The sequence below is a fragment of the Larus michahellis genome, chromosome 2, assembly GCF_964199755.1.
Source record: "Larus michahellis chromosome 2, bLarMic1.1, whole genome shotgun sequence".
Taxonomy (NCBI): domain Eukaryota; kingdom Metazoa; phylum Chordata; class Aves; order Charadriiformes; family Laridae; genus Larus; species Larus michahellis.
In genome coordinates this window covers 154,029,645-154,056,727 of record NC_133897.1, presented here as the reverse complement: position 1 = coordinate 154,056,727, position 27,083 = coordinate 154,029,645, and positions in this window count along the sequence as shown.

Sequence of the window (27,083 nt, the reverse complement as noted above, 5' to 3'; positions counted from 1 at the left end):
CCCTGCCCAGGGCAGGGGGGTTGGAACTAGATGATCTTTAAGGTCCCTTCCAACCCGAACCATTCTATGACTCTGTGATTCTGTGAATGGCAACGTTGTTCTTTACTCATGACACTTTGTGTAAGAAATCAAGTCTAGCTGCAATTACTTGGGATGCTGATTTGTTATGCGTACTGAATGATGGGTGAAGAAAGAGAGCATAAAACTTTAGACTACCGACATGATTCATCCAGTTACACGCCTTCCTTACAACCTTATAAAAATAACATTGTAATAAACAGCAACAATGCCAGCATAGCTAGAGGAGTGATAGAAAAACTTAAACTCTGCTTTAGGATTTGGTGTAGGACAAAATTCCAGGCTGTTTGTTGATTCTTGATCTGGAGCTGGAATCCGCTGAAGTTGGCTTTACATATTTTGACTGGAAGGAAGCCCAACCACAAACCATACATCCAAATTGTCAGTGTGGCCTTGTCCTACTTAGGACAAATCTGCTGGCCGGGCAGGGCCACCCTTGACAAAAGAGCAGATGCAGCACAAGTATGAACCACGGGCAGGGTCTGGGGTCCCTGTCAGGAATGGAGCAGCTGGCAAGTGGCTTGGCTCTCCGGTGTCAATGTGACGCAGGAGGTGTAATTTTGAAATTTTCAGAGGATATTACCATTTTTTACCTCAAACCAGGACAGGCTTGCCTGAAATTTCTTAATGTTGAAGCCCTTAGCCATTTTTCTTTTTAGGAAGAGAGCTGAAACCTCTTATGGGAACGCTTTTGAACTTCAGCAGCCAAAACCCAAGCTCAAGGCTTAGCTTCACCCCCATCCCTACGTGGGTATGATGATCTTGCTCCATCATCGATGTAGATGAAATCTCATCCCCAAGGTTGACTCAGATCACAGGTTTTGGATTGCTCTCTGGTTTTGTTCCCAGACCAAGCAGAAATGTCAAGTGTTTTGTTTCAGAACTTTGCTTTAACATCAGTAGAACAGAACCAAAGCTCCAACAGTAACACCTATTGTTCTCTTTGATGATTTAAAAAGAGTAATACTCTTTTCATGAACAGAGCAGGCAAAGAGGCATATTTAGTGGCCAATTTGGAACAAGGAAGGTCTCAGAAGATTTAGGGGAGGACACCTGATCCCTATCTACTCCTCCTCAGAAGCCACTGTTTCACACAAGGCAATATGGTTAATGCTTTTCTGATTCTTGAACGCCTGCCCAGTTTCTCTGTGTGATCCTATCACTAACATTGATAAATAGGTCTGCCTAAAGCAATAAGGCCACAACATATTTGCTTCTTTGAACTAGAGTAATTCTGCTGCCAAGCCAGAGCTCCTAGCCTTTCAAGGTTCATCTAGCAGTTACATGTATATTGACATTTCTTTTTACCTCAGGCCAGATGAGGGAGAAACAGTTTCTTACTTTGTAAAGCACTTTTCTTCCCACTGTGTGACAGCTTTTGATACTGCATTTGGGAAGGAGAGTGAAGGTAGTTTCCGCAGAGATAGAGAGATCTTCAAACTTTTCTGTTCCCAAAGAGGAAAGCCACACTTCATTCAAATAAACAGGACCAGAAATACGTTTAAACTTGCCTTTCCAGCAACCTGCAGTGCCATTCCTTTGAGAGCTGCTTTCTGAACTTAATCAAGATCCTTCCCAGCCTGTTTGCAGATTCCCTGTGCAGAACAGCTCTCCTTAATGCATTGCTTTGGTATGCGTTACTTTTTTGTATCATATCATCCAAGACTTTTTGAGAAGGACTTATGAAGAAACTGCAGTCCATTTCATCATCTCCTGTTCAGAGGATTTAGTTGTAATACTGCAGACAAAGGTTTATGTGTTATGAAAGCTTACACTTCTGCTACATTGCTCAACAGGTTTAATTCTATTTTATGCAACTTCATTTATGTGGAAAGAAATCTAGGTCAAGCTTCTTTCTCAGAAGAGTAAATTCTTGGTAACAGCCTGAATCTGATGTCTGCCTAAACGAGTATTTTTATCTTATAGTGTAAAGTAGATACCTATATGCCTATGAATTCTGTTCTTGGTGACAATATGCATGATATGTTATATTCCCAATTCTTCAGCAGAACCAATTTCAAGCAGATTTACCTACTAAAGGTCTGACCTCCCTGCGTCCCCCTTACTCCCAGCAAGGCAAATCTCTTTTTAATGTAAGGCTGATGCGGAGTAAACAGTGTGGCATCTCTTCATCTTTTCTTATCTCACCAGAACTTTTGGGATCTTTTTTTTTTTGTGTGTGTTTTTACTGAAACTTTTAGGAATGAGGAATTTCAGCATTAGGAACTTCAAGCAGAGGCTGGGAGAACAAGCCTAACAAGAAGAATTATGTGCTCTCTTCATATAAGCTTATTCACTATTCCTGTATTAAAGGTGTTATGTCTGATATCATTTTGATCTCTTGAGTTTAATGCAAGGCAGAGACAAGCAGAGTGGAGTTCACAGTGTGGTTCATTCTAGTCTCTGTCAAAAAGGGGCTGTGTCAGAGATGTGCTAATTTCAATATATTTTAATCCACTAGTGATAGCATAGCAGCAGTTAGAGGTGGAGTAGACCTACCAAGTCTTGCCTCTGATCTATACCCATGGGCTAACGCAGGGTGTTTATCATACGTTTTTCGAGTCTTGCCCTCTCAAATTTTAAATATAGCTTGATTGGCAGCTAAGTGTTGTCACTTGTCACATTTTTAAGAGTTGTTAGGGGCAACGACAATTACATAGGGGAACTGCATTTTAGAAACGTGGTGGAAATGCTTCTATTTTGGGCTCCAGTAGACTTTCTCCCCCAAGGGAGGTAGAGAAGGTTGGCAGTATAGAAGAACAGTTGTAAAGCTGGAAGAAGGTGTTGGAAGATCCAGATTAGTTCTTGTAAAACCTGTCAGTTCAAGAGATTGATGTTTTCTTTCAAAACAAGCTCCTCAAAGCTGTGAGTAGTGTCTCTCTTTTATAGCATACCCATGTGTTCTTGAGAAAGAATGAGAACCAGTGAACCACAGAGTATAGTTAAAGACTTATATACACTCCAACACCATGGCATAATTTAGCTTTATACAGTCCATTCCTCTACTTAAAGGGAAGAACTCAAAACTGAGTCTATCGATCTAAAAGAGTAGCCTTTGTACATGGTACTTTAAGGACTAAATAGTGCAATAGTTTTTCTGAGTGAAGACAATTTCATGGACATGAATGGCACGTTCGTAAATCTTTAGATGAATTATTTTCAAGTGACTTATTTTGAAATGTGACCGCACAATCACACATCTACTTACAGTGCACTGTTTTCTCAGATCTAAAGGCACAAGCACGACCACAGAGCAGTGACTCTGCAAGGAGCCACGACCCAGGGCTATGCACGGGCATTTTAGAAAAAGAGGCCTTGAATGCTCTTGTGCATTCTGATTCTCTGTTGGGGCTAAATAGCTTATGCATTTTATAGCCAATCTACATGCATCCCTCTGTTATCTCTTGCCTCTCATGCCATGTCTCACAGAGTCTTTTTGGTTCTAACACCTACAAATTGTCTAACAGCAACGTGATTAGCACTCAGTGCTGTGGCCAGATTTACCTTCAGGCGTGCACTGGGTTTCTTGTCCTCTAATCAGTCAGAAAACACCTCCTGGGGTGCGTGAGATGGGAGGAAGGACGTGTCTGGCTTTTCCCGAGACCTCACTAAGGAATGCCAGGTTATGGGAATAAAACTTCATTGCAGTAATGTAGCTGTAGCGTCAGTCACTGGTTCCTCTGGGCTCTTCAAGGAGGCGCTCAATTTTAGGGATTAAAGTAGAACTACCCTTGTCTTAGATTAAGCATGTGCTGAAGAGTGCTGTTGGTGCACAGAGTATTCAGTGCTCTGTAGCACTGAGACTGAAAACAGCAAGATATTTTAATGTATAAATCCAAAGGACTTCAAGGGACCCATTCATATGATTAAAGGTAGGTGCATGCTGAAGTGCTTTGCTGAATGAGAGCATTTTGAAATATCTTTTCATATCTCTTGCACTTGAAAAATCATAAGCATAACTGAGAAGGCCAAGAAATTAAAAAGAAAAAACCCAAAAGAAATATGTAGGGATATCTGGGATCTAGACATAAAATATCTGCAGCACCTATTTTATGCAGCCATGCCATTTCGTGTGTGTATAAACCAGGATTTTTTTATTGTATTTTATGAATTGATTGTAGGCTATGTAATAGAAGCAGAACATAAAAGAATAATCAAAAGAACAAGACACGACTTAGTAAGTCTTCTGAAAGTTTTTTATGGCCTTTGTCAGGAGAACAAACCCCCATCCCTTACTTTCTAACTGTCATTACCCTCACATAAAGATGCAACATTAGAACAAAATCTGTTCAGAAAATTCTTTCACTCCATCCACACAACAACAAAAGCATTAGAATCAGGCATGAAATGAATGCAACGACATTGGTTACAAGCAGCACAAACTGGCTATTGATTTTGATAACTAAAACGGGAAGCTGAAAGGGTGAAAAAATAATTCTTTTCCATGTCCGGAATAAATTTCTGCACCTTGTTTGTATTTACTAGTATTTTACTTGAATAATCCTATAATGATGCAAAGATAAATGGTTAGAGGATGCTGGCAGGTGGATATGCAAAGAGCTAATGTTGAGATGTGGACAGCTTGGGGAGAGTTTTGCTCTAATGCCAATTACCTTGTGTGCATTTGTGGATAAGTCCATTCGGTAGGAAAGAAACCCATCTTCACCACAAAGCCATTTTAGCTTTGCCGGATACAGGAGCAGTTGAATGATTTGTATGATATAGTCAGAATACCCTATGATAAAAATGAGGTATTGATTGAAGGAGATTTTAATTTAGATTAGTTCACTTAAAATGAGTAATAAATTGAAATGAACTCTACAGAGCTTACGTTTAGAATGAATTATCTTGCCACCTCATTGAAACCTTAGGCAAGGAATAATTCTAGTTATGGCCCTAACCCAAATCACCAATTTTAAATAAGAACTGTACAAATAATTTGGACAAGAGAATGATGGATGTGATATCTGATTTGTAAATGAATTCTAGGGAAAGGAAAGGAAAAAGAAGAAAAAATTGTTTTCCTAAAATAAATCAGATGGAAAAATGTAAGTAATTTCAGCACTATGCTTTAATATTAACAGCTCCTCATGTGTCAAATGCTGCATTAATATTTGATAAAATCTTGCATATTGCTACTAGTATTTCTTTCCAAGAATACTTTTTTTCCCTCTTTCCCTCCACCATCTTTCTGGATAGGATTTTTAATGAGTTATTCCTGTACTGAAGCCTTTTACAATAGCTGACAGTTCTGGCTGCTGAGATGTCTTGTGCTGATTTAACCTATTTTGCTTTACATATTGTTTATCCATGCATGTTTACAATTGGCACGCTCACCACCCACACTCCAACTGTTGATGTATATAAGCATACATTCACACACTCCAATATATGATTTCCTCTTGACTCATTTTTAAAGCCTCTGGTTCCTTGGCCATTCTTTTTACTATAGTTCTTTATTTTCTTCATTCATTTCCCTGTATATTGCTGAATTTATTTTTTACATCTGTTAAATTGGGAATACAAGTTCTCAAATAGATAACAGAATTGAACAAAAATGGGGTATACTTTGTTTCTACTTTTTCTGTAATAACAGATTGCTGTTTAATTTCCACCTTATTTATTTTATGCAATATTGTTCCTTGTTGGCATTTTCAATAATACGTTTTCATCTTAGAATTGATGGTCTTTGTTCAAGGCTTATTTTGCTAGACATTCTGAGGATCCTGTTAGGCATCTAAACTCACTCTTACATTTTTTCTAAGTGAATATGGAGTGTCCAGAGAGGATGTCTTGCTTACAATAAGTAGATATTTTGGATTTATCACACAGTAAAGTGTCCATTGAATGGCAACATTCATATTCAAAATTTCAAACAAAGGCATGCAGACGTTTTGCTTTTAAGTGCTACAGAATATCCCGCGTAACAGGTAGGATCTTTGATATCCAAGCTATCACCTACATCAAAACATAGCATTTTTATTTAGATATGCGGAGCTAAGGCCAATATATATATTCCACTGTCCATAGCTCAGCTATTTCAGTCTTTTGCTGCCTGTGCGTGGTCACCCTCAGCTCATGGCTCATCTCCCCTCACGGAGTTGCTCTGCTCTGCTCCCTGAAAATGGGACTGCAAAGTGATTTACTTTAAAACAATACTGATTTCACTCATGCTTTCTCACACTCCCACAGACAAGCACCAGGGTGTATATACAAAGGCAGTCTGTCCCGAATCAAAGATTCATGAATTCAGGTCATCTATCCAGGGTTCCTAGTGGAGGACGGGACACAGTCTGTTGAGTCCTCATCTTGTTTCCTGGTTTGGGAACCACGTGCTGATTTCTGAAAGTGCCTTGCTGTACCCTTTTTGGGCCTGATGGTCTCTCCACCCTGTCCGACTTCTGTGAGGTGTCAGGATTTACTCATTGTCCTTTGTCTCTGACCTGGATGTCCTGAGAAGCTGAGAGGGAATGACCATATTCTCTCTCAGCCTCTCTTTTGCTAAGCTAAACAAGTCAATCTATCTTAGTCTGCCATAAAAAACTAAATGCTAAAATCCCTGAACATAGAATCATAGAATGGTTTGGGTTGGAAGGGACCTTAAAGATCATCTAGTTCCAACCCCCCTGCCATGGGCAGGGACACCTCCCACCAGACCAGGCTGCTCAAAGCCCCATCCAGCCTGGCCTTGAACACTTCCAGGGATGGGGCATCCACAGCTTCTCTGGGCAACCTGTTCCAGCGTCTCACTGCCCTCAGACTAAATAATTTCTTCCTAATATCTAATCTAAATCTTCCCTCTTTCATTTTAAAATCATTGCTCCTTGTCCTATCACTACACTGCCTGATAAAGAGTCCCTCCCCATCTCTCCTGTAGACCCCCTTGAAGTACCAGAAGGCTGCTATAAGGTCTCCCCAGAGACCCCAATCTCTAGGTGTCTTCAAAATATGGTCAGACGTTTCCTTTCATTTCCATTCACACCAGTTGCAACATTTCTGTTACTTTTCTCTGCACGTTCTGCACAGGTTTTTTAGGCACGGAACACTTCCAGTGATAGTCAGATCTAAAAATGTATCTGGTGCCCCTTCTCTTTCCAGAGGAATAAATCAAACGGTACTAGCAAATTTTAGACACTTTAATTTAAGAAGAGATACACTTCCAGAAGCAGAGATAAAAGGGAAATTAATAAATTTTCTCCATGTCATAAAATAAATTCTGGTCTAGACTTAGAATTTATTGTATTTGGCAACAGAAAAATACCTGTCTTACTGTCTGATTCAAAGGCTATTGGGCAGAAAGCAGCAAAAATTATGGATGGGAAAAAAGCCACTAGCTCTTTGGTAGCAGTTTCTGTGCTGCAAATGTAATTATTGGTGTAAAACATCAGCGTAACAAAGAAAGGCACTGGGAAAAAATGTGTGTTCAATTTCAACAAGTTTTAGAATTGAGATCCAGTACAGTTTGGTCCTTTCTATCACCCTAATGTGTCCGTTTGTAGCTTCTGCAACAAATGAGGAGATCCTAAAATTGCTTATTGCTATCAGCCAAATTTAGTTTGTATTATCTCTAGAGAGACACGTGTTTCCCTGAGGAGTTTGTGACCCTACAGGTAAGCTAAATGCGTCCAGGACTGTTCTCCAGCACTGAGGCAAACTGGTGTGCCATAGCCTACATCCGTCAGTCCCAAAATAGGTTAGCCGTGTGCAAGACAGCCCATGGCATGACTGCTTGGCCATGCCAACTTTTGAACCTTGCCTGGGAAATATTTCGGAGGGAAATAACTGGCTTGGGGCAAAATCATGCCAGAGTGTGTTATACGAGTTTAGCACCGTAAATGAATGAGTTGTCATTCCCAGGACCTTTGGCACAGTTTAGTTTTGCGGTATAGACCGAGCCAGCGTGGACTAAGTTCTTTGAAAAAATACAACACATCTCAGCATTCAGAGGCAGAGAAGGGGAAAGACACACACTGCACTGTGTCCAGAGGTATTGTGCCTCAATGGTTTTTCTTTTTTTTTTCTTCTCCATCTCTGCTTCAGTTATATTATCTCCAGAGTGGATATAACAGTATTTAGTCTTCCTTTTAATTTCCTTCCAGGAGATTATGTAGCTATTATTTAGATAATAATTAGATTTTCTCTAATATTAGATCTGATCCAATGTTAGTAGATATAACTTTGATTCTAATAAGAAAATATTTCTATTTCATAGATAGAACCAGCTAATTAGTAGAGAGGATCATAAAGTCAATACATTTGAGTCCCTTCCTCAGATTTGATTAAATGCTAATTGCAGGACTGCCATTTGCTCATGATAGTTAATAGGATATTTAACCTTGCATGTTTCCTAAAACATTAAGCTTTTCTTATTTTGTTGATGATTATTTTCCTTCCAGCCTGATTTTTAGCTACAGGCAGTTACTTTCCATCCTACTGCCTCCATCATTTAACAGGGAAACAAGTGGATCTGAGATTTTTTCAGACCTGTATTTGGCAAATAATTCATTGTCCCAGTGATAGCCTGAAAAGTGTTTCGAGAGTGATGTGGAAACAGGGGCGATGCTTTGCCTGGGGCTGGGGAAAGAACATCTGTTTTCTTTCTGTTTAATTCCTTTTGTCCATTTGCTCTTTTTAAACTTCTGCTCCTCCTAAATCACAAATTGGGGACATTACTGGACTTACTCATCCTCCCATCTCCCAGTGCCTCGAACAGTTCATGGATGCACTTCTTAACAGAACAAATCCTTGTTTCGTGGTAGTTTTCCTCCAAAATTCACAACACCAGCAACAAGGAACGTATAAAGTCCTTGCAATTGCTAGGTTCCCATCGGTGATGGGAGCCACAGGCTCTACGTGTGTAAATGAGATTGGTTATAGAAAAGATCTGTTCACTCTCTTCAAGCAGTGTGAGCTTCCAGATATAAAATAACTAGCGCAGTTGCCAAGTTACCAGGACCAGGTCATGATTCAGCAGACAGCCATATTAGGAAATACCTTTAAAAATAACTACAATTTGAAGGAAGGATATTTTTATCTCTGCTTAATAACAAAACAACTGGTCTGCTTGTTAGTTACCCTGAATGATTTGCTAAAAGACTTCAGCTTCTTGTCAGAATAAAGCAGAACGAGTTACAAAATTACATATGGAGTCAGTCCACAACAGCCATCTGTGAATGAAAGACTGACATCCTATAAAAAGACTCAGGTGTCTGGATAAATCTGGTGGAATCCAGCACCTATTGATTCCCCTGCATCTGCTAAGATTTTTTTGCATGCACATGGATAGACAGCATCATAGATGTTGTGTCTGAAGACTGAGATTTGTTTGTGCAAGAGGCACGAGAGAAAAATAGCAAGCCATTCTGATCATCCTAAAATAAAAGCTAAATATCATTGGCCAAGGATTTATAAATAATACGCCAGTTGAGTGATCACGTACTGGGGAGCAGATCCGCAGCTGCGGCAAAGTTCTGCTCAGCAGCTTCTTGTGCTAGCTGTGCATTGACTCGCTGGAACGCCTGCTGTGCTCAGCTCAGGGATTAATGGCCTTTCGGGATGCCTTCTTGCGTTGGTTTACTGCAGGATCGATGGCGGGTATGGCGACTCCCCTGCAGGCAATGCAGCGGAAGGGCTTGTGGTGCACTTGTATTTTGAGTTACTTGAATTAGTAACTGCCCAGGCTTTGCCAAAGCAGCTCCTCCGCTGTGTGGACGCTGCCTGGTGAGAAGCTGCTGGGCACGGACAAGTACCATCACAGCTGACTGCATCATTTACAAGTGAGGCACTTGGGCAGCTGTGTTCTTCCCATGGCCAGCAGCAAGAGAGGAGCAGTGGAGGAGGCTGAGTGGTGCCCTGTCTCTTGGAACCCTGTCGTCGGAGGAGAGGAAGGAGATGCTGCTCCCCGCCTCGGGAGCCTCACGGCCTGATGGCTGCAGCGTTTGGGGGTTACTGGGGGGAAGTTTGACCACTTGCTTGGGTTGTTCTGGTACTTTCCACTTGGCACCTGATGCTCACCACTTCTGGAGACACAGTACAGGATTAGGTGGTCTGTTTCCCTCTCCCTGTTCTTAGATTTTCATTTACTTATGAATTACCTCTGGGATTTCTATCTGCGTCCGTTGATTTTACATGGCACTGACGTGACTAGCTTAGACTAGATGCCTTAGTTTTAGATAAAGTCAAATTATATGAATTCTTTCTTAAAGTATTAACATTTCCTCTTTGGGAAAAGCAAACATACAAAAGGTTTTCACTCCTTATCCTGCAAGTAAATCTGTAACATCATTGGGACTCAGTATGCGTTTGAAGGTTCATTAGTGCCTTAATAACTAAAATGACACTGAACAATTTTGGCAATTATGATAACACAACTGTGCATGAATAGAATATCTTTCACTGCAGTGTGATGTAAGCTACAATATGCTTGCAAAGTATACCTGCAAATACTTGCTGCTTAGCATTTCTTGTTTCTGAAATGTGTAATTAATTCAATCAGGGACTTCTCTGTTTACTTGAACTAGCTTTGATTTGAACACTAGTTAAGATAGCATTATGCAAATTCATGGCAGATGTGCAGAAAATGATTTCTCAGTTGTTAATAATTTTGTCCTGTCTAATAATTTTTGTCCCTGTCTTTCTAGACAATGTTTCTACAAAAGGCCTATTTCCTTTTAAATATTACGTTTCCTTTCCCAGCCCCCTAGATACATTTGAAAAGAGGGAGAGGATTTGCTTTTAGCTAGTTTTTCTCTAGCTAGAATTTCCTCTTCCCTACCCTTCGAAAAACCTGAAATGCTGGTCTCCCAGCTCCCTTTAAGAGAGTTCCCTGAGATGGAGCCCTCTTTCTCAAGATTTTACATAGAAAAGTGGAAACTCCTGCAATCTGGTTGTCAGATACCTGTGCCGCTTCTGCGGTTACAACAGGGATGTTGCATCATGACAAGAAATGTCATTTTCTATTTAGAGGTAGAACAAAAAGACTAAATCCTGAGTCAGTAATCAAAAAGAGTAGGTCAGAAACTCTTTCAAATGATTAGTTTAGGCAGGCAGTCTCCATGGATTTATACGCAGTTCATACCCATGCTACTTAGTAAAAAATTGCCGTCAATGGGAGTTAATGCTCAACTATTACTATTAATTGGATACTTTCTTTCTTTAGCTATTTTTTTAAATCAATTCCCATAAGTCTAGGTAATGAAATGTCATTCTGCCAAACAAAGCAGTTGTTATACTGCAATGCAGTGGAGGAAAAATAAAACGTGCTGGTGTAAGGAAAATTTGTCTGCCTTCCCCTTCCTCTTCACTCACAATTTTGAATAAACTGCACAACAGTTCTAACAAAATTCCAGGGTTATAATGCAGATATAGTAGCTCCAGAGGTGGTCTCATTCCAGTATTACAAGTATTAATACATGTGAAATAATTGGAAAGCCTGGAAAAAGACAAAAAATCGAACCTGGATGTGAACTTACGTTGCTTCTATTGCATCTCTCGTCTATGCAAACATGTTTGTTTTCATCAAGCTGTTTCCTTGTACACTTACAAAAAAAGCATCTGCAGGATAATCTTTTTCCCTGGCCTATTTTTTGCAAGAGTCCTGAGAAGATTCTTTCTGATGTTTCTCCTTTTTCAACAAAAATAGCTTTCTAGTACAACAGAAACTTTCTTGGAAAAAACATCTGCTTTCCCTCAAAGCCTGTTTTTTGTCAGGAAATGAAATGCACACTCAAACCCCTTTAATCCAGACATCCAAAGTTCATCTGATTTATACTGGCATATATTTACGAAACGTTCATATATGTAGGTTTAAGACTCTGCATAAGCACTCAATATTAACATGTCCCATGGAAGTACCAGCCTCATTCCTGTTTATTCATGACACATGGGAACCAGGCATCTTTCCTTCTGCAGCTTCTGTCACTGTAAACCTCGATCGCTGCTTTCTGCCATATCTTCATGTTATTTTCTTGCTGTCATCTGCAGTCAACAGTCCATCCATCACCGTTGCTTTGATGATTGCCAGAGCCCCTGCATCAAGGCCACACTGTCAGCTTGACATCCTGCGTGTGGAATAACCTTCCCTCTACAGTAGGGGTTCCTAGCAGCCCAAGTGCCAAGGGGACAAGCTGTTCTTTGGAGCTGATAAGCAAGCAGATGAAAAAAACTATTCGCTTTCCTGGTTTTACTGTTTTATTTTTTGTTGTTGTCTGTTTTGATTTGTCTTTTTGGTCATTCTGATTTGTCTCCTATGCTCATGTTGCTGCTTTGACCCAATCTCTTATCAAGGAATACATTTTGAAGGAACAGAACAGGACTTTATTTATTCTGGCAGACCACAGTTAGCAGGAACGCATTGTGCCATCTGTATTAATTCTGATTTCTCAGTAAATACCAGTGAAATGGTGCTGTGAATGTTAACTCTCCTGAATTTTCCTTAGTTTGCATCAAAGCAGTTTTTAAAAGCATGTTTTAAACTGGGAACAGCATATTTGCTTTCATCTTTTCCTGTGAGTGTAACCCCCCCCACACATACATACACCTATATGTATAAAACTATCAAGTTCTATACATGAAGCGAGATAAGGCAAGGCAGATTCAAAGTATGAACGGAGCTGAGGCAGAGGTAACCGTGCTATATCCCATGGCATGGTTTAGCTTTTGATGTGTCTGTGTGCCCTTGCATAGCTGGGAATTCCTCGGTGAAGAAACACCATGAACGTTCTCGCTCTACCACGTCTATACAGCCTGTGACATACAAGCAGGCTCAGGGGGTTTACATTTTAATCAGTCATAGTCAATTAGTACACTTATGTCTTTCATTACATTCTTTGATGAAAAAAAAAAAAAAACCACAGAGAGAATTTTTTTAAGCTAGATTTTGTTATAAAATGTGTCCTTTTTCTTCTCCCCCATGCATACTTATGCTCTTGAGAGTCTTATCTTGAACAGCTTTCTCTTGTATTCAGAGCCTTGTAGTATTAAATTGCCTAATTGGTCAGTCCCACAGCATGGGAATAAAACATCCCACAGCACAGGATCCTGCAAAAGATCTGTTTCAAGAGCATCTTCCCTTGTTGCATATTTGTTGTATTTCTGATTGATGTAGTCCAGGACTGTTAAGGCAACGAAACATTCCTGTTTTGATGTTTGGGGAATGATGTTGCCACAAAGGATTTGCATATTCCCCACTGTAGTGGAGGTTTTGCTGATTGTAGTCAGCATGATGCATGCACAATGAGGAGACTCACTGGTTTTCTTACTTCAGAGGAATCAGATAACATGTATGAAAATCAAGGAAGCTTGAACATCTGCTCAGAGATGATATAAATAAAAGTTATATTGGGATAAGGCTTTGCTTTCTACTTTCTATTATCAAAAATCATTGCATTTTTCACAAGAAATCAGGAGGCAGTCACTCCCCTCAGAGTTACAGTTAATGGGCAGCATCATCACTAGTAGATCAAATAGTGTCATGGTTTGGGCTGGACTGGCCACTAAAACGAATGACAGATGGTCTCTAACTTCTCTCCCAAGTGAGAGAAGAATGGTAGAGGGAGAGAATTATGAGTTGAAAGGAAACTAAACTAATTTAATGAAGTATTAATATTAAAATAATAACAAGAGAAAGATAATAATATTAGTAAGAAAATAATGAAATATATACAACCTGTATTGAGCTCCCAGGGTGACGATCACATCACTGTCAGGCATGGGGGAAGTCCCAGACTCAGCAACGGATGGGAGCTGGATTCCAGGTCTGGAGTCAGGAATGCGCGGATCGGGATCAAAGGCAGATGAACAGACAGTCCTTGCTGGATGCTGGGCGCTGAAGAAAGATGGCTGACCCTTTCATCCCTCAGTTTTTACACTGAGCGTGGGGCAGGTGGGATGGAATACCCTGTTGGTCAGTTTTGGGTCACCTGCCCTGTCCGCTCCTCCCCACAGGTATGACCCCTCTATGCTTTTCCATTTCCGACCCTCCAATTGGGCAAATAATGAAGTTAGCTGACCTTGGTTGTTATAGCAATACGTATAAGCTAGAGCTTCTCTGCATACCGTTCCTTGGCATGAACTATAAACATCAGGCCTTATCTCTGCTAGAAGCCAACACTGTCTGAAAAATATGCCGTTAATGTCAGAGGCTTCAGTTAGTTAAGAGAGGCTTAGCTGAAAAATAAAATTACTGAACAGAAAGTTGGTTCTGTTTTACCTCAAACCAGGACAAACAGTTACTTAGTTTATAGTTTTCCAAGTACAGCTGCAAATGGAAAGGCAAAGTTGTCCAAGTAACAGAAAGTGTTAAAGAAACTAATAAGCAGCTTCTGCACAATCTCAAAGACAGCATTTGACACAGCATAAAGAAGCAAATGTCTCCAGAATCAGAGGAAAAGTATTTTGGAAAGGAGCTTAAATCCAAATGTTGAAAGACATTGAATTATACAAAGTGCTAATGAATACAATTTGATGCAACTATCAGAAAGGAAAATTACATTTAATATCTCCATGGCAGAAAGTGCACCAGAAAATAAAAGGAAAACTGAACTTCATTACTGGAAAAATGAGCAGGCATCATTTCCTGAAGGCAATCGATTCCTGAACTGCCAGTAAGTGGTCTGCCTGTGCCCACGGTGTCCACTCATGTCAGGAATTCATCAGTTCCTCTCAGAAAGTTTATAACTAACTCTGCCATTACTTGGTCAGATGAATTCCAGCTTTGCTAAATATGTGTCATTCAAACATATGAAACTGACCAAAAAAACCCACACCAACCCAGCAGTAAGTTTAAACATGAATATCCAGAATCATAGCTTTCAGTTTTCAGTAAAGATAAATATCAGACTCTCCCAATCCTAATTTTAAGAAGGTGCATCTAATATTGGCTAAATCACCCATTGTTTCATGAGGAAGGTTCCCAAAATAGCTTAGATGCTTTTTTTAGAGACATTCAGAACACTCCCTATGCTATGAAGACAGGCTGAGAGAGTTGGGGCTGTTCAGCCTGGAGAAGAGAAGACTCTGGGGAGACCTTACAGCAGCCTTCCAGTACCTAAAGGGAGCCTACAGGAAGGATGGGGAAGGATTCTTTATCAGGGAGTGTAATAATAGGACACGGGGTAGCGGTTTCAAACTGAAAGAGGGGAGATTTAGATTGGATATTAGGAAGAAATTCTTTCGTGTGGGGGTGGTGAGACACTGGAACAGGTTGCCCAGAGAAGTTGTGGTTGCCCCATCCCTGGAAGTGTTCAAGGCCAGGCTGGATGGGGCTTTGAGCATCCTGGTCTAGTGGGAGATGTCTCTGCCATGGCAGGGGGGGTTGCAACTAGATGATCTTTAAGGTCCTTTCCAACCTGAACCATTCTATGACTCTATGATTCTATGAAAGCGTTACCCAGCCCTGGAGCAGGGATCTACACAGGTGCAAAGGGTGGGAGCAGGAATAGGAGTAATAAGAGGAAGACAACCTTCCCCACCACAGCAGAACCAGTCATTAATCCCAGCCTGGCTTCATGTGTAAGCAACGCTGTGTGACTACCAGAAGAAGGAAACTACAAGAAGAGAAGAGAAATGAAGTCAGAAGAAAAATGGGTATCTCCCATGCAATTGCCTGGACTTTCCTGATTCTTTTTAATATAATTGTTGCATTAAATGCCTCATGGGCCAAGGATAGGCTGCCAACCTGGAAGAGAAATTACCCTCAGAATAACCAAAAGGACAGAAGGGCACCACCTTTTGTCAAAGAAGACTTCAGTATTGCCTGTGCCCAAGCATTCAAAGGTCACGCTGAAGCCCCAAATAATATGAGACTGGCTTGAAACTCACAAGGTTGAGGGAAAGGTTAGGTTTATTATACTTAGTACCTGATTCCTGAGCCTGATATTAAGGAGTCATTCGTGTTACATTTTCAGATTTCCCAACGACCATTAGGGTTGGACCTTGTGGCTGTCTTTTTTTCTTTTTAAAAAAGGAGCTGAGTTCGGCACCTATTTCCAGAGATAAAGCGTAAATTATTGCAAGAATCAATGAGCTACTGACAGTTGTCAGCATCAGGTATACTAAAAAGTGACAGTAATCTGACTTCATCTTTGCAGAAATAAATAATACAAAGTGCAATTTCAGAGCAAGCAGGACTGGGGGCAAGAAGGACTTTTGTCAGATTCATGTTCTCATTTCCCTATGGCGCTCTCCCACTGCCCAGGTGGCTGCATTTCCAAATGCCTGTCTAAAACTTTTTTACTCATCACAGGATTTTTAGGGTAGCTTGAAGAAGAATATTCTCCTTTATCAGCAAGTTTTTCTTGCAGGGTGTCTTTTGCTGAGGAATTTTTGCAATCTAAAAGTTTCTCTGTGTCTTTGGAAGTTATCTTACGGAGGAGGATGTTTTGTTTAACATAAATTCTACCATCGACTAATGCGTTTAGACTTAATTTGGTGTGTAGTAATGCAATAATAATGACAACAGGCTGACGGAGTAATACTTTTTTCTGTCCCCATCATTTGCCAGATATGGGCCAAGGTCTGTTTTCAGTGATGGTGGTCTGTGCACAAAACGCTTTTGCTGAAGTGATGCACTGGTGTGAAAGGAGGCAATTCAGCTCGCTTCCCATTCATCTATTAACCTCTTATTTTTACATTTCTTTGTTTTATTCTTTTTGGATTCTTGTGGCCCTTGTGGAGTCCTGCTGATGTGCCCCAGCAGGAGTTCCACCTAGAGCAGTAACTCCGCGTGGCAGAGGCCGGCACAGCACCGAGGTCCTCCTGCCTGCTGGGAGCAGCACCAGCTGAGCTCCCCTCTGCCTGGCTGCCAAGGACGGGGTCAGTCAAAGAGCAGGGCTGAGACAAAAGGTTCATTAAAGTTTAAATGACCTGGTTATTGTGAAGATATCTTTTATTTGCTCTGACATCTCCACTATCAGCAGGAGTGACAAAGTATTCATCACTTACCTGCTTTCTCTAGGGCCAAGAGAAATGGAAATCTGGAAGGGTTTTGCTGGGGTGTCCAGTCAAGAAGAGGCACAGGGTTTGATGGTGTTATGGCAAATATTAACAAATGGTCAGGGCAAGGGTTGCCAAGAGGAAGCTTAAAGGACACCAAGACACCTTCAATACTGATGTTCCCAAGGTGCCCTTGTTAGGTGGAGGCCTCCAAACAAGAATCCATTTTGGGTCTGCCAGGAGAGAACAAGCTCTCCAAAAGGCAACCTGGTCCTTGATTCTTGCTGAAACCTATGGCTCTGAGGATCAACGCCTGAATTCCCAGCACTAGGAGAAGTTGGAAAAGACTGACTGTAACTGTGACAGTATAAAAGAACATCATTTTTTCATCTTGTTATGATTTCCAAAGTGCTTGGTTACCCCAGTGTTACCTTACTCTCATCCCATTCCTCACCAAGAAGTATTCTGAGGTGCTCCAACACATTCATCAAGCTTTCTGAGGTTGAAATATAAAACTGAGTGTCATCAGGATGCCCTTTAGGCCAAGTCTCCTGTGAACTAAATAGAGCATTTGTAAAAAAGAAATTAATCTGCCTTTCCTTTAAGGCTCAGGGGCTGAAGAATTGTCCTTCCTTGCCCTCAGGCTTTCTCTCTTCAAGGGTTTGCAAGTCAGTAACTACCACATCTCTACTGGCTCCAAAGTTTTTACTAGAACAAAGCAAGGACATCTAAGGGCTAATAGGAGTTTCCTCGTCTCTAGCAAACGATGCTTCTTGCTCTCAGTCACACAAAGCAACTGACAAAAACATGTAGCTTCAGTAGATGGCCATCCAAATGCAGATGTCAGAGAATGGGACTTGTAATGGGCTGCTTTTCTCTTGTTTCTCACTAAGTGCCAGGAGTGAAACTAGAGCTTTGAATCGATCGATATTTTGCCATCACCTTGAGGAAAGTAAAGATTTCACCTGCAGAGTCTGAGTCTTTTCTTCTCTGCTAATGTGTGCAGAGAGGGCAAGGGTAGGCTTCCCAGGGAGCCAAAGTGAAGAAAGGCTTTCCATTAAAAAAAAAAAGACCTTTGTTTTATAAAGCTAAATTTAGTCTCCTGTTTGATACCCTGTCCAAGGAAAGCACAGAGCAGCAACTACTCTCTGTTTAGTGTTGCTAGTTTAGAACTGAAATAATTTTTTTTAGAAGTAAGTGACTTTAGGCAAGGATTTTTATATTGATAACAGAGAACATACTAGTGATTTGGGATGCCTTACAATTAGATCAGACAAAGAATAATCTTGGATCTTGACTGTGGATATATGGTATTATAAGAGTTAAATACTTTAATACCTTTTTAATTCTGTTCTAATAAATAACTAATATTTTGTATTGCATCACAGTTACTGTGTGAGCATTGTAGATGACTTTATTTCTCTTCATTAAGACACTGGTCATATTTGACTGTAACTTATTGCAATCAATAAATGTTTAATGTGCTAACTTCTCAGTCTAATTTTATGTGACACCTTGCTGAGCCAGCAAAAGGAATGGAGGACAGATTGGGATGTGCAGTTATATCTGAGAGGTATTTGTGTACAACAGCCATGGATTTGTGGCACGTTTGCTAGGATTATTAAACTATTTTCACATGAGTAAGTCCTCTAACCACCTGTCCATAAAATGAAGAAAGGGTCATCTTGCAGTTCAAATGCAGAACTTGGTTTCAATAGATCAGGATTTAGTTCCTATCCATGCCATAGATTTCGTCTGTGACCTTGAGCAAATCACTTATTCTCCCTGCCTCTCACTTCTCTGTAAGCTGAAGTAGGGATAATAATTCCTTAAAGGTGAGAATGAATATGTCAGTGTTCATGTGGCACTCACTCTTATTCAGCTCAGGGCCCTACCTCTGTCTTGAGCTAAGATGGAGTTGATCTAATTGTATTTCACCGACAGTTTGTTCCAAAGTTAATTTCTTGCCCTTTTAATGTTTAGACAGAGTCATAGATGGTGACTGAGCGGAGACTGTTCACAAAGTGGTCAGCCTGTAGCCTGATAGATTTGAAGACCTTTGTTCACCTTGTCTTTATTGCAGAGTCCCTTCTGCTCTCCCAAACATTAAATCAGGTTCTGCCTTGATCTCACTCATTTCAGAAGCTGAAGGCTTTCTGGGTGCCGGCATTGCCACATAGCCAGTAGTATGACTTCATCAGTGTAACAAGGCACAGTTGGAAGGGAAGGAAGACCCTGGATAAAGAAGTTGTTGTTTTTCCTTCGATGTAAATTATACATTGATAATGATTTACATAATTCAGCCTGGTCTGCAGCATGCTAGGGGGCACGAGTGTCTGCTTATGTGCGCAGCAGTTAGCTAAGGTAACCAGCAGACACATAACTCAGTTATGTTTTGTTAACAATGAAGATTTAATCACCTTCCAGGGCACTCTGGAAGCAGAAAAATATGTTGTTGAAAAGACTATCAAAAGGCCTTTGTATGATTGTGCTGTGTTATATGTAATCACTAGGATGCACGCAGCACTGCGGTGTGGTTCTTTGCCATTTACAGCTGTTGTGGTCTCATCTGTCTCCCCATTACACAAAGTGATCTTCATGATTTTATGCATCTGGCACAGGACTTTTTTGGTGTCAGTATGTCACAGGGCCCGGAAGAGACCTAGGAAAGTTCATCGCTGTGCCGTTCCCTCCCTTTCTTTTCCCATAGTTGACAAATGGCTCATACAGATTGCTTCTTTTCCCCCCTCCTTCCCTAATGAATGTGTTCCAAGAGTTATTTGGGCAAAATCAGCAAAATTTCTCCATGGCGCCAGGGTCCTAAACCCCCACCACATGATAGCTACATGTTAGAAGCCACAGCAAAGCCCTAGATTTGCCATATGCCACTGCCTATCAGTGATGGTTAGATACAGTGATAAAGCAAATAATATTATATTAAAGAGTTCTGCATTTAAAATCCCAGAAAGCATCCAAGGCAGCAGGAAACATGCTGCTCTGATCCTGTGAACAAAATAATTGGCATCTCCTCTCCATCACAAATGCCAAACCACTCTGGTTACCCATTGGGCCAGCCCTCATGCTACCTGAGGTGCTAGCAATTAAAATCACCATGCTCTGAACTGAAGTGAATTTGCCTTTCTCTTAATGCCAGAAAAAAGAAAAAGGGGGGGAGGGAGGGAAAGAAAGAAAAAAGCAGAAGCCATACTGAATCCTCCAACCAGCCTTTGAATACAAGTACACAGAAAATTCCCAGTAGACATGGGATCAGTGTGGAGAGCACCACTGGAGTTACTGAATATAGCTGGCAAACTGTAAAAAAGAAAAATGGAACTAGTTCAGTCTGTGTTATCTCAGATGAAACCATCTTTTCTATTGCTGAAACAAACTATCTTAAAATGAAAACAAAGATAAAAAAAAGATACATTGGGCAAGAAATGGGCACCATTCTTTTGAGTTCTGTCAAGTGCAATTCATCCTGAAATGGGAACCATGATAGATAATTATTTCTTACTGGCAGCTTAAGTTTTTAAATTAGAATCAAAATCCCATTTTGTTGGGTTCATAAAGGGAAAGAGAGAGCTTAGAGATATCCTGAGGCACTGCTGTGGTCTAGAGTGCCTCACGGGAAGTCTTTAAAAGAGCCCTTAAAATTAAAGAGAAAAATATTTCCATGGAGAGCATTTTTTACATAGACGGGGACAAAGGGCATGTTGAAACTGTTGAAATTTACAGAATGCAGTGTAAAAGAAAAGGTCATGAAAACCAAATATGAAGTAACAAGCACGGTTTACCAAGGGTGAACTAGATGTTTAGTCAGCTCCAACATGTGCCAGGACCCTCGGAGAGGCAGTCCCGACATCCTTCTGTGATTCTGAAGCTGTATCACATAACAGTGACCTTGCTACTTTCATGTAAGCTCTACATTGGTGAAATTGCTAATGGTATTAGTGAGAAAAGTCAAACCAGCATCTTCTGAACAACTACCCTTCAAAATCAGCCTTTGCCTTACAAAAGCAGACACAGTATGCACGCTGCATCAGGCCCCCTCTAGTCCCTTCAGTAAATTTGCGACTGGAAAAGCCTCTGCCCTCATCTGTGAATAGGTTGCTTCAGTTAAGCTTGGAAGAATAGAGATAATGAAGCACTGCGTGCATGTTGTGTCCCCTGAGGGAGAAGGGCTGATGCACATAAGAGGATTAGAGAAACAACTTCAGTGAATTGATGTGGGTTACATTCATCTTTATATTAAACTTTATATTAAGGCCTTAATTTCAGCTTCCAATGAGAATTCATGGGTAAGGTTGGTGTTTCTCGAAAGTCTGTACTCCAAAGTGACAAATACTCATCTTAACCTGTTAAGATCTTAGTGCTAGGATGGGTATGTCCTAATATAAGATTAAAGAGCTCCTGCTGAGATTTCATTATTTTTAATGGCTGATTGCTTTGCTCAAGGTCTTGTTTGTGATTATGATTTCCGACTCCCCAGTACAAGAAAGGCATTTACAGACTGGAGCGAGTCAATGGACAGGCCACCGAGATGGTCAGGGGCTGGAGCACCTGAGGTAGGAAAGGAGGTGTAGGAAGAGTGGTTCAGTCTGGGGTAGAGATGGCTCAGGGAGATCCTTCTGCTGTCTGCAACTGCTAATGAAGACAGAGACAGGCTTTTCTGAGAGATGCACAGGGGCAGGATCAGAGGGCAACAAACCCAATATGAAATTTGGGAAATTCTTCTCTGCTGTCAGGAAAATGTTTGTCATGATGGTGATCAAATATTGGAATAAGTTGTCTGGAGGGACTGTGGAATATCCATCCTTGGAGAGATCTAAAACTCAAACAGAGTTGAGCAACTTACTCTAATTAGGCCTGCATTGAGCAGTAGGTTGGACTAGGTGACCTCCCAAAGTCCCTTCCAACCTAAATTACTCTGTGAGTTTATGAGTCAAGTCAACAAGATGGTTTTGGTTGATTCAATGGCTTGTGGTTCCCACACTTTGAGATACTGCCTTTCTGAAGTGTCAGCAGAGAGGAAATCAGAGGGGAAAGAAGCAAGCCTTGCTCCCAGCTTCTGCTACAATAGATGCCAGCATGACCTGCTTGGATCTTCATAGTCCTGAGCAATACCTGGACAGAAGGAAGGGACTGAATGACAGCACTATTGGTGATTGCTAAAATCAGAATTTGGAGCATAAAAGTTTTGTTTCTGTGCTACGCTCCTTAAGGGTTTTATTTCAAGTGAAAGGATAAGGTCTTTGGAGGTCTTGTAAAATGCTGCGTATTTCAGCTGCAGCTGCTGGTTCAGGCCTTTAGGAGGAGCAGAGAAACTGATTAAGGACGTTTGGTGCAACCATAATAAAATAAAAAATTATAAAACCTCTACTGTGACCAAGCCTACTTCTTCTGAAATCTGAGCAAAATACATCAAGTGAGGTAAATTGGAGTAGATAAGGCCTGGGAGCATTTCACCTGGGTTTTCCTTTAAGAACTAAGCACTACCCTGTTTTTCAGGTTAATCTCTGTGCTTCATCTCGTTCCACACTGGCATGCTTGCAGCAGAAGAAATATTTATATAGCAGAATAATTCACAGCACTCTTTTCCCTCCTATATGAAGTTACTTCTTATTTTGTTCCTTTTCTCCACACTCCCCTTACACATCCTCAGCCCAAATTGTGTTTGTTACATAAGCTGTCAAGTTATCTGTGTAATGTTGTGTTAGGGATTTAGCTAGAGAAACAAATTCCCTTGGTGTGCGAGTAAGATTAGAACAGCATGTGTATGTGATGGATTTGTGGACTGAAAACTCATTCAATTTTAGTTTGATTATGAAGGCAAGGTTAAATGTGAACAATATTAGCAGAAGTACAGGCCTAACTCTTCAAAACCCCATAAACTTTAAAATCTCTGCAAAACTGTGTTTGGTGCAGCAACATTGCATTAAAATTGGCATGTCCTTCCTCCCTAGTTTCTATTTTTTTCCCTTAAGCAACTAAAATTGCTAAATACTTCAGTAATCAGCTTTCCTAGCCCCACTTGTTTTTCTCGAGGTCAAATCTTCACCAGAAGAGTGCTCCCAGGTTCATGTGCACTTTTTGGAAGACAAAACTCTCACTGATGCCACGACTTGGTATACAAATACATGGTATTTCATGGTGTTTTCAGACTCAGAAGTGAGTCAGCTGGAGTGGTCTCCTAGACCTAAATTCCCCATGAGACTGCTGTTGAACTGACTAAGATTAGAGGAAATTGTGGATTTGATTTCACTGTAGAAAGAAGTGCGGAGAGGTCATTTTAAAGAGGGTCTTTCACATAACCAGCATCAATGGCTCCAGTCTGCTGGCTGTTGTACTCTGGGCCCCTCTGTACAAGAGGGACATTGAAGTGCTAGAGCGCGTCCAGAGGAGAGCTACCAGGCTGGTGAGGGGTCTGGAGACCAGGTCATATGAGGAGAGGCTGAGGGAGCTGGGCATGTTTAGCTTGGAGAAGAGAAGGCTGAGGGGAGACCTCATTGCCCTCTACAACTACCTGAAAGGCGGCTGTAGAGAGGTGGGTGTTGGCCTCTTCGCCCAGGTGAATAATGACAGAACCAGAGGAAATGGTCTGAAGCTGCGGCAGGGGAGGTTTAGGTTAGATATTAGGAAGAATGACTTTAGTGAAAGAGTGGTCAGGCACTGGAACAGCCTGCCCAGGGAGGTGGTTGAGTCACCATCCCTAGAGGTGTTTAAGAAATGTCTAGATGTGGCACTTCAGGGCATGCTCTAGTGGCAGAGATTGTAGGTTGTTTGTTGGTGGGTTTTGGGTTTTTTGGGGTTTTTTTTGGTGTGTGTCTGGTTGGACTCGATGATCTCAAAGGTCCTTTCCAACCATGAAGATTCTATGATTCTATTCTATGATTCTATTCTAGTCTATGATTCTGTAAGGTCCTTTCTGCTAGGTATTTACTTCTAAATAGCAGTATGCATTTCTCTATTCAGAGAGCAACACTGCCACTGAAATAGACTGCAAACATCTTTCACATATTCCACCACAAGAAAAGTGAGCAGATCAATGGGGGCTTATGACCTGACGGTGGCCCATTGCCTTTCCTGTGTGTGCTCTTGTTAATGATCAGCAGAATGATGGAAAAGCAATTAGCAAGCAGACGGAGTCTTGAAGTCTTCTCCCTGCAAACCTTCTCCCCTAGGTTTCTGTGGGAACTAGACACACAAACACTGCATTGAGATATTTGGCTGTTGGAATAAAAGCCAACATCATTTGCAGTTGCACTTACAACTACACCAGTCAGAGGAATCAGAGAATTTGGCAAGATCACAGTGAAAGGTTGGATCTATTATAACTGTTTTTGGCTCCTGCGCTTGTGGTGCAAGGAACTGTTTGTAAACTGGAACTGAATGTTGGCAGCCCCAAAATTTCTGCCCGGTATGCTAACTGCTTTGCCTCATTATCTGTATTCTGCGATGGCAGAGATTTCAATCTCCCCTACCAGTCAGAAAGTTCGGTTGTCTGCAGAGAGGGAAAGACATGATGCATATTTCAGTGTAGATGTACCGTTATTTCATGTCATGAAGCACTGTATTTTGAAATACCTCCTGTTGGTCCTGGAGGCTGGGGGCAGGTTCGCATGCCTTGGTACTACAGATTGTGCATAGGTAAAGCAGCTCCGTTAAACACAGTATTTTAGCAGAGAACATATAATTTGCAACTACTACAGCTGTTCTACCAAGTAGGCTAAGTGTTAAGCATCAAGGGAGCAAAGCCTGCACTGAAACAACAGCCTGTCTCATAGCATTGGTGGGTGCAAGAGATGCAAGTTCCTTCAAGTTCTGTTACACACCCGGGAGATGCTAAAAGGAAGAGAAAGCTCTGCCTGATGTCTTAGGTACGGGCAATTGCAAGACAGGCAAAACAGACCTTCCAGATCATCTCTGACTGAACACTAAAAGGTAGCTTGACTCATGGCTTGAACCTTCAGCATCATCAAAAGTGAAGCTAGAAAAACACCATTTTGAGCAACCAAAGATCTAGAACACAACCCTCCCCATCCGTATGGTTTTTCCTGGTTACTTACAAAACCCAGAGCTAGTTCCCGCTATGAACTGGTCAAAGTTTAAGAAATGTTGAAATCTCAACAGATATTCAAGGTGTTAGCATATGAATCATGACAAATTGGTCACGATGAAAAACCATGGCCAAATTGGCCATTTCGGTCTCTTCTTGTCATTCTTATATTCTACTAAGAGTATGAGAATTCAAGGACTCGTCAGCAGAGCCTTTCAACAGCACACCAGGGTTGTTGAATACCTGTGTTTTTGAGTAGTATGACAGAATTCAGAGACACAGGCTACTCTTTGTTTAAGAAATAAGAGAAATATTAGGCTGTGCTTTCTCAGTTTATCGGAGGGTTTCTAAACCCCAGAGAATTACAGGCAGAGGTGTTGCTGGAATGCAGCAGACTTTTCTCCTTTTCATTTGTTTTAATATAAGAAAACAAAGCCACAATTTAAGCTAAAACTGCAAGTAAAAAATATCTCCCCCTTATTTAACCGAAGGTGCCTCCTCTGGTACTAGTAATGTTATAATCCTGTTTATTCTCCAGCGAGTTTAGTTTGTAGGTTCTTTCAGGGAGAAAGAATTTTCTAAAGTAAAACTAAAACTGAGAGGGAAAAATCCACCTTTTTATTCCCTAAACAAAAAAGAGAAAAAGCCCAGACTTCTCCCGTTTTGCAAATCCTCTTTGAAATAACCCAACGAATTCAAAAGGTTTAATGGTTCAAACTGAGAACAAACATATACTTAGTTACTCATTTGAATGAGCATGTAAAACATAGAGCTACAGTGATAAGGAAAGGTTACTGAGGCACTTTGTACTTACAGGAGATTTAGCCTCTGTTTCTTGATGGACTCCTAACCAGCTTTGACTTTTCATTGACTTTCCTCACCTTTAATTTAAGACTGCATTGACTTTTCCTGTCACCTTAATCCATTTCTAGCATTAAATTGCTGCATAGCTAGCTATAATGCTACTCAGTATTGATTATATTCTTTCCTCTCAATAATGTTTTGTTACATAAATTGAAAAATAATCAAAGAAGCTTCCTAGTGCTTTGCTGCTTTTTAGTAGTTAATATTTCCACTGATTTTCTTTAAAAAAATGCTTTCTTCAGTGTTTCATTGCTCACTTAACCCGGGTCAGTGTTTTGGAGAAGGGAAAGCTGCAAATGAGACGTGGTGCAGTGGCTATGTAGAATGTATTTGATTCCTGGGGTTCGGCGTATACGACAGCTGCGTGAGAGGAAATCCTTTACCAGGTCCTAGTCGTGGCTTTCCAAGAAGCCGAAATCTCGTTCCATGGCTGATGCCCAAGTTGTTTCCAAGCTGCGTCACCACAGAAGGAGGGGTGACAGAGAGGAAGGAAAGCTGCCTCGGTCTCAGGACTTCCCAGCTATATAACCCACTAACAGGGAAGCACAGCGCCTCTGGGAATCTGGGGTCTGAGTGCCCTCCGCTAACGACCACCTACGGATGAGCTCCTCAGGGACACAGCGACACTAGAGAAGAGAGACCCGTCCATGTATAAGGTTTACACAGACAGCGCCTGGAAAGCCAGGACTAATTTCCTCCATGCCCTTGCCCTAAAATGGTGGCAATATTTCCTTTTCACGCATCTCTCCCTTGCAAGGAATGTGGGGTTTTATGCCAAGGTGCTCAGTAGGGCGTCACCTCCATTACAATAACCCAGGCCTGATTAAATGGCATTTCTATATTACAGGAGAATTGGAATTACAGAAGTGAAAAGATGAAACAAAATATAGTATTCTACAGGCAAATAGTGTATGGAATAAGGCTGTGTTAGCTGAGGCTTAAAATACTCTGAGGAAATTTAAAAGTTGCTTGAAGAATTACACAAGGAAAGATAAAGTCTTTTTCTCCAGCCCCGGGATTTAAGCTTGTATTTATTGTTCCATGACAGGGTGTCTCTTCTCACCATTTAGTGGATCATAAAAAGAAAACTTCATTTTTCTTGTTTCTAGTAAAAAAAAAGTTACTCGTGCTTGCACTCAGAGATGTGCCTGGC